The sequence below is a fragment of the Corvus brachyrhynchos genome, unplaced genomic scaffold, assembly GCF_000691975.1.
Source record: "Corvus brachyrhynchos isolate BGI_N302 unplaced genomic scaffold, ASM69197v1 scaffold466, whole genome shotgun sequence".
Taxonomy (NCBI): domain Eukaryota; kingdom Metazoa; phylum Chordata; class Aves; order Passeriformes; family Corvidae; genus Corvus; species Corvus brachyrhynchos.
Window position 1 is genome coordinate 1349058 of NW_008238635.1, and position 8962 is coordinate 1358019.

The 8962-nt window shown below is 48.5% G+C and overlaps 1 long non-coding RNA gene across 13 annotated transcripts in view; it reads right to left on the reverse strand.

Moving 5' to 3' along the window:
• Positions 1-8962, reverse strand: part of LOC108447441 — a 93847-nt gene that overhangs the window by 38492 nt on the left and 46393 nt on the right. For 2 of the 13 annotated variants that reach the window (XR_001862997.1, XR_001863001.1), the window contains exon 1: positions 930-1196. The exons of the other annotated variants lie outside the window; for them this stretch is intronic. This is a non-coding gene — a long non-coding RNA (uncharacterized LOC108447441). Of the gene's footprint in view, positions 1-929; positions 1197-8962 lie in introns of those variants that run through there. 13 annotated transcript variants of the gene reach the window in all.

An 8962-nucleotide genomic window follows, 5' to 3' on the forward strand; every position in this document is an offset into this window, starting at 1 on the left:
GGCATCCAGGCAGGATTCACCTGTCTTTCACTTCACACCTCTTCTAACTTGCCAAGACTTCCTTCTTCTTTAAACAAAATACAAAGAGTCTGTGAAAGGAAAAGCTAACTCATGTTAAAAGCTGCATCTGCAAAAAAGTCAAGGAAACTTTGAATCAAGGACAGAATAGGAATGAAAGACAATGAAAACACTACTAAAAATAAGTTTTAAGCTCTCCATTAAGGAAAGTCCTTCTCCTGTTCAGTAAAATTGAACCCTTGGCATTTTTTTTCTGTGAATTGATTGTTGTATTGTTTTGTTTGGGCTTTTTTACTGGTTTAATACGTTCCATCTGCATTAAGTTGGGCAGCACAAAAGGGCACTGGGCAAGTCAGACTCGAGATTTTCAGCTTTGGCTCAAAAGCCAAAATCTGTTGCTGATTGCTTGGGTAGAACAGCAGAGAGAGGCCAGAGTAAGCTTTAAAAACAAATTCAACACCTTCCACAGCCCGAGAGGCATCTCTTTCCATCTGCCATCTCAAGCAATTCTCCTTGCAGCATGAGAAGCAGTCCAAGACCTGAGCATATTTTGCAGATCCTCCTGTGATTTTGCAAGCTCACCCCATGACGAGGGGAAGAGCCACCGTCTCATCTGCCTCTCCTCCTCCCAGCAAGCAAACTGACTGCCTGGCCCTGGATTCTGTCATTAGAGACAGGAGGCGTTAAGAATTCATGCCTGCTGCCAACACTGCATTTTTTGGAGAGGTCCTGCACTCAGGCAGAACTAATGAGCAGGCAAAGAAAGGGAAGAGCAGTCAAAGCAGAGAACACGCACACAAACACAGCCGAAACGAGAATGCAGACTTATCTGGAGGTCCTCTCCCCTGCAAGGCACTTCGGCAGCAAGGCATAATGAAATGTTTACCCGGGGGAAGGGATGATTGTCATACCTGTGATACGGATGGGGAGGCTGAGGGAGGAAGGATCTAACGGTGCCCAGGCGCACTGGAGGGCTGTGTTGGAACTGGGGCCGGGTTTGGAAGCACCGATCCTGACACTTCCATTCAGCCGAGGAGATCACAAGGGGAAGGCAGTGCCTTCAGATGGCTCCAAAGGCTGCAAATTCTCAGCTGTAAAAATAGGCCAGATAATACCTGTCTGAAGGGGATTTACCCTGCCTTATGTGCAAAATACTTTGCAGTCATTGGACAAAGGATTTTATCAAAATACAGCCAGAGGCTGGATGAGATATTAACCTCCCCCTCTTCCAGCTACTGCAGGGAAAAAAAAAAAAAAAAAAAAAAAAAAAAAAAAAAATCCTGCTGGCTGCTGGGAGCAGAAGGCAGCACTTCTTCCTGCATTTCTGCGTGGAACAGCCAGCTGTGGAGCTTGTGCTTACCACTAACAACAACTTTAACTGCAATGGGAGAGCAGAGAACTTAATCACATAAACAAATAGGACACGCAGAGATGGGATTCCCAGAGGGACAGGCTGCACCCACAGAGCAGTCTGCATAAGGAAGGATGCTCTTCAATGTACACATCTCCATGTACAGCTTTGCTGAATTGTCGCTGCCAGAGAATCGTAACTAAAGCATTTCTCACTTCCATCTGTTTCTGTTGTAAGCCACAATGTTACAGCAGCATTTATTCCTCCTTCCCTTTCTCTTCCCCGGCCTGCTTTTTCCCCGAGCATCCAATTTTTTAGGCCTATAACCCTGAAAATGATGAAAGTCTCCCATTGATTTCAATTGGCTTTTGTTTAAGGGCTTGATAGCAGAGAGAAAAATTGAATGATCATTCATTGAACGAGACAGATTTGGCCCAGTTCCCTAGCTGGTGTAAATCAGCACGAGCACTCAGAACTCGGAGGCTCCCTGCCCTGTGCTGATGACTTAGTCCACTTCTGTGCACATCAGGAATTTTAATGATGCTGCCCTGCCCTGCCAGCACATGGACCCAGCGTGCAGCTTTTAATGCTGCTCAGCAGCCCCAGCTCAGGACTGTTCATGATCCGCCTCACTCACCTTCAAGAGAACCTGTGCCACGGGCTGGAAGACAGCTCTGAAGCTGCCAGGGTGCTCCCCTGGGGCACAAGCCTTTTCACTGCCACCAGGTACCCCAGTCTACTGGATCATCGCTCCCAGCAAGAGGTGGAGCATCCCAGTTAATCCCAGTTTGCAAACCAGGATGCACCTAACATGTTAAACCCGTACTCTGGACTGTGGCAACGGAAGGGTGGCACCTATCTATGAATTTACTTTGCCTCCCTCCCTCTCCTTGCTCACCAGAGGGAATTAGCCTGCCTGGGATTAGGGCAGGCAGCCTGTGCTGGCAGCAAGGCAAAAGGCACAAGGGAGGCTTTGCAGCAGCACGTGCCTGAGGCAAGACAAGAGGCACACCAAGCACAACCCTAAAGCCACGCTGCTGCTGGAAATCCCCTGGAATTACCTCCCCCTCATGATGGAGGTACTCTTTGTCTCCATAGCTCACCTGTAGGCCTGTCCAACCTGAACAAGGTGCTCCCGAGAGGGGCAGGAGAGGTTAAAGTGCACTACAGCACTGTCACCAGGGCTAGCAGTAAGTTTAGGGTCTGAGCAGGAGTGAGGAGGCAGGATACAGGGCCAAAGGTAGTCGAACCTCTGCCAAAATGTGTTCTTCCATGGGTTTTCACTCACCTAATTAGAGACATACTAAAAGAGACAGTCTGGAGGAGCAAGAACCATTTGTCTACAAGCCTCTAAAAAAAAATGTTTCTTGCACTACAGAGGAGATTCCTACAGTAGTCCAGGAAAGGAAGGGGAAAGGCAAAGCAGAGAAATGAACAAGCTAACAAGAGGAAAACCTCTGGCTGGCAAGTCTCTTGCTCACCTTGATTAGTCGAGCAGGATATAGACATAAAATTACAATTGCTTCCTCCATCCCCCCCTGCCCCCCCTCTTTGTGTGGGGAAGATGTTAAAAACGTCAGGCTTGATTTACCCTGACACACTGACTGACTCACGGCAGCTACAAATCCTCCCCACAAAACCAACCTCCTCTACCTGCCACCAGGCTGCAGATGGCAGGGGAAGGAGGGGGGAAACCATCTCCCCCTCTTGCTGTGCACATCAAGCCAAATAACCTCTTCTTTCACCCACCTCCAAAAAGCAGACAGGCAGCTTTTGTTCAGGTAGCTGACGCTGCTGCACGAGTGTGTTTTAAACAAGGCCACGCAATCTCTCCTTTGCTTTGTGCCTGTCTGTGCTCATTTTTGTTGATGCAAGAATCTGGGGATGTGCTGGAGCACACATGTTCAGCTCAATCTGACCACTGCCAACTGAATTACAGCTCAATTTCACCAGGGTGATTAGCTCCAAAAGGAGAAAGGAGACGGCAGGGGGAAAAGTAAACGCCAACCTATCCTTGTGCAAACTTCCAAAGGAACAGCTAAAGTGTGTTTTGGATAGAAAAGCAAGAGAAAGCTCTAGGCAGGAGGGAAGGAAAAGGGGTGGAAAAAAGGAGAGAGGGAAAAAATAATAGAAGCGGGTGCGGTGCAGTCTGGGATACAGTTCTGGCACGTCTCCAGAGGCCAAAGCAGTTCCTATAGGATGGAGGTTTTCTTTTAAAAATACTAATGGGCTGATCTGCAGAGCTGCCTGGCTCCCAGGTCTCCCACAGAAACTACTCCTCAAACATCATTAACATGTGTGCACTGCTGAGAAAGCCTTCCAAACACGACCCCGCAGCCTGACTGCGGCAGCCGACTCGAACAGTGCCCGAACGAGGGATGAAATGGATCAGCCTCCCCTTGCCCAGGCACCACACACCACCCTCACAGGCCGGGCTTTGCCGTGGCAGCGTCACGGCTCAGGGCTGCCATGAGATCCACACACCGGGCTCTGACCTCTCCAGGCCACTGCCTCAGCCCCACGGGCTTGCGGTGTCTTCCACGCTCCTCAGGCCAGATGGTGCAGGTGGGAATCCTGATGCAGCCCAGCATCGTTGCCCTTCCTTCACCACCTGCCCTGTGCTTCCTTACCCAGCACACAAGGTCTCACGTGGTGGGAGAAGAATGGGAAGATCTGTTCCTGAGGAAAGGAAGTGCTGCCAGTCAAACCACATCCTCCAGCACTCTGAGACCCTGTGCCAAGACAAGAGACCACAGCAGGCATAAGAACATGGCCACAGCCTTCCCCAGAGGAGGAGGGGGAAGCAAATGAGGATATCTATGACTCTCTTCTTGCTGCCAACCCTTTGATTACATTCAGCCTCCCCAGGGATCTATTCCATGATGATCTAGTCCTGCGTCACATCTATTCTCCTCTTTGGGACTCCGCAGCAGCAAGTGATGATGGAACATATATGTAATTATGCATGTCAGGAGAATGAACTTACCTTCATTTTCTTTAAACCGTTTGCTTAATGAGTTCACTGGGTAACCCACATCACAAGATGCTGCAAACCACCCTACTCCTCTCTGGACTATGCTTGGCTTGATCATCCCCCTCTCCCAGCTGCCACTCTATCTCGGTCTGACTAATCTCCCCTTGCGTGGAAGCTCCCCTGTACTTTAAATCACAGACTCTATCTTTTGGAGGTTTCCTACACCTTTCTCCCCAAAAGGTAGTCACAATTCCAGAAGTGGCAATTTTAGAGAGAGAACTTCCCTCACCCTCCTGATAACACATCTGATTCCTGGGACTGACCACCACTGAATGCGGGTGAGACGTCCAAACCCCACACCAACGCTGGCAAAGTGTCCCTTCCCACTATTCCAGACACTGAGGAATCAACAAAACTGTTCATGTTGTACTTTTCAGGAGGTTGCTGGAAGGGTACTTTGTCAAATTACCGGAGGGACCAACAAGACACATTCCAGAGCTTGGGGCTACTTGTATTTACTAGTAGAGCCACTACTGAGCTTATATCTTATCTACAAAAGCAAACCCAGAAACCTCTCCGTCCCAAGAGGGAGAAAACACCATTTGCACAGTACAATACAACACAACAATTCTCAGTGACATTGGCATGCTGAGCTTCCTTTTGCAACCTCCTGGTTAAGAAAAGCTCCAAAAACCGTGTGTTGTGCCATAAACAAAAGCAGAACAGCTGGAACTGCTGTGATACAGAATCCCGTTTCTCTGTAGTTATTTATAAACTCTTCTTTCCAATAGTTAGGAGCTTCATAAACAAGAGCAGATCAATACACCTGAAAAGGTAGAGGCTGATCAGAGGGAATTAGATAACGTTGGTGTATGCATCTTTTGAAATAGGAAGAGAAGAGCTGATCAAAATGTGTAGGTCAGAAAGGCCTTTTTTTTCCTTTTTTTTTTCCAACCAGATATTTTCTCCATTTCCAAATAAAATTTTCTAAGTGCTTGTCATTAAAAAAAAAAAAAAAAAAAAAAAAAAAGTGTTTTTCCTTTTCTCATACCCAAGCTGAAGTAATTTCTGATTGGAAAATTTCCCATTGGAAAATGCCAGAAACCAAATTCATCATGGCTTTGGGAAGGGTGGCAGGGAGAAATGACTTGGGTCTTATTTTCCACTAATTTTTCACTCAAATCCAGTCACCACCGTTCCAAAGCTGCTGAGAAAAAGAAAAGCAAAAGCATTCTGTTCCCAGCAGAAGCAGTGCAGCTTTTGGACAGATGTGGTTATTCTTCATGTGCAAAAAACTTACGGGCTCCCTGCAGCTGAGACAGCCTGGAGATCACCCCCAGCCACGGGAACGCGGACACAGCACCGGGGTTTCTGGTCTGAGAGGCCGGAAACCGCGTCCAACTCTCCAAGCTGCCTCGGAGCCGCTTCCCCAAGCTGTCTGCAATCCAAATCAAATCACATCTGACTGCAGGCCGAGTTCAGGAAACTCGATTATCCTTCTCCCCCTACGCGATGGGAGATGGCAGGTTGAGGGGAAAGAGGAGGAAGGAGTGAAAAATTAACACAAGCACTTAAGACGTTATGAAACTGCAATATGCATCTGTAGCCTGGCCCCTGGTCCTCCAGCCCATACATTATTTAACAGAAAAGAAAGCATAAATGAGCCAGAACAATAGCTAGAGGGCGGGAAAGGAATGTATATATATATACACATATATATATTTAATTCCTTAAACCATGCCCATTAGTTTTGTTTCTTATTTAGGATACTGCATTAATCATGCTAATATTTTACAGCCGGGCTGTACACTTTAGCCATTACTTTAATCAAAGCCATCAGCGTACCCAAGAACACGCTACCAGGTGGGAATAGCTGCTACCGCTCGCTGTTAATTACTTTGCATTTTACAGCAATCAGCAGCAGGGGCTGAGATCATAATAAATTCATGACTTATGGGTCCATAAAATCATTACCGTAGGAAAATATGTTTTATCAGGCATTCGTCGGGCTGCTGCTCAGAGAGAGATTTCTTGAAGGAAATGACACCCATGAAATTAAACCGATCCTTGCAGTCAGCAGAAATGCTAATGTGGGCACAAACAGAGCTGAGGCTCATGAGGAGCGCAGGGAGGGGACGACGGAGAAGGATTTCACCAGCCTGGGAGGAGGGGAGGCACTGGGGGAAGCCTACTCACCCCAGGATAGGCGGGACAGAGGGAGGACAGGGCACTGGCAGGAAAGGGAAGAACCAAGAGGAGGATGCAGGGCTGCTAAGGAGTCTCAGCATCATCACTGTCACAGCCTGAGCCTGCAGGAACATTGCTCCGTGGGGCATCTCAGCACAGGGACACAGGGGGAATACTTACTCACACCCTTCCAACAGGAGAATCATAGGCTGACCTGAGCTGGAAGCAACCCACAAAGACCATCGTGTCCAGCCCCTGGCCCTGCACAGAAACCCAACATGAGCCTGAGAGCATTGTCCAAACACTTCTTGAGCCCTGGCAGAGAGGGATCCTGCCAGATAAAGACACACTGCTGAGCTGATGTGCAGCAGCTTCGTCAGCCCGGGCTACGTTCCCTCTCCAATGGCAGTTTTCCAGAAGGAAAATCACAAAATCACTTCGCCTAAATAATGACGCCGAGGGCTTTGCACACAGGCAACGGCAGCTTGGCCTGAACTCCCTATCCCCAAAAAGGGTCAACCAAAGGCAGGAGCTTTGATTCAATCCCCTAAAAGCCCACACAGGTTACATGGGATGTGATCAGCACAGGACCTGCTCCACACGGAGCACAGCAATGCCATTGCAGTAACATTGAGGGAGGCAGCGAAATCAAGCAGTGCCAAATTGACATAAAGAAGCAATAAAGAAGCCTCAAGATTTGAGAAGCATGAAAGGAGCCTAAATGAACTTGCTGAATATTTTCTAAGTCTTTTCTGCACTTGCATAAAATCCCATGGCACTTGCAGAGTCATTAGCCCTGCCAGTTCCTAAAAAACAAACAATAAGTTCACTTCTGATTTTTTTTCTTTCATTCTTTTTTTCAATCTAAGATCAACCGAGTTTTCTTTGGCAAGAAGCCACTGGCTCTTTAGAACTCTCATGTTTCTTGGCCTGTGAAAATGAAAAAGTGAAATGCCAACTAGAAAATACCCCCAAAGTGTTAAATTGGCTAAGCCCTTGTTTTTTGCTGTTTGTTTCAGTCTGAAAATACTAAGGAAGCTCAGTCATAGCCCGTTTGTTTGGTTTATTCGCCTCTTCCAATTACACTGTGCAAACAGGGAACATTATTTAGTGTTATTTAAGCATGAAATTCTAACAGATCATTTTAAATATCAAGGCCCTAAAAATAGATCTTTCTATCAAGGCATAGCAGGTCTAGATCTACTGGTTTGTTAGCAGCCACCAGGGTGGGCAGAGGATGGGAAAACCCCGGTGGAGAGCTCCATGTGTGAGAGATTTGTTCCTTTCCTTCCTGGGATTATGAAAGTCTGGGCAGTTTGGCTCCAGGACTCCACTGCTGGGGCTGGTATCTGAAGGAACATGGAAGCAGAACCAACAGGGTGGCCCGAGCACACCTGATACCCCCCAACATCCTGCACAGTGCTCTGGGCTCTGCCACTCCTACAGGGCCCAGAGGAGCAACACCAGCCGAGAGTCACCGGGGATCTCCAGGGAAGATCCCTCTGGGTCTCACCTCCATGAGACATGGGCTGTAAGAGGGGTTTTGTTATGCCCTTCAGCCCAGGTGGTTTTCCTACACAAAAAGGAACGGCTCTGTGTGGTGCCTGCACGCCCATTCCATGGAGAATGGGCCCCCACACCCCCCTTACGGCTAAATCAGGATTCCTGGTCAGACCACATCACGGTTCCCTCTCCCAACACTGCACCTGGATTTCTTTCCCTTAAAATCTAGGGAGACATGGGAAAATACAGAGGGCACGGAACACCCAGCCCACGCTGGCCAAAAGGAGAACACGTGGACCTGCACCGTGGGAGATGCTCCCAGGTGTAGTTGAAGCTTTCCAGAGATTTCCACACCATAGCCCAATAAGCCAATACCACACAGAAATAACAGCCCCAGAGCTACGTTAGCCTGACACCAACCTTCATCCAGATTCCAGCTGCCTTGGGCTACACCAAAATGTCCTTGCTGTCCTACCTGGGGCCCCAGAGCAAGCCTCAGGGCTCGGGTTGCAGAAATGCTTATACCAAAACCTCCTGTGCAGCCCCATCAGCCACAGGAGACAACCCCAAGCCCACTCCCCAGCCCTCCTTCCAGGCCAGTGCCAGATAAGAGGTGATGTGCCAATGAAAACTCTTTGTGCAGAACAAGCTGTGGCTAAGAGCAGGTTGTGGCAGAGCTCTGCTGTCCCCAGACATGCTGCTTTTCTTTGCACGCTGCCTTTACCTTAAGAAACCCCAATCACTCTAATCCCTGGGAGTAACTTGTTCCACACACAGCCCAGGCAGCTGCTCACTGCTTGGCATTGCCAGCCTGGCTTCAGCCCTGGCTGAGGGAGCAAGGAGGAACCAAGACCTGCAGCCAGGTGCTCCATCAGCCCCTCAGGAGCTCCTGAACAACCAGGGCAAGCAAGCCTCTCTGTGTGACAAAC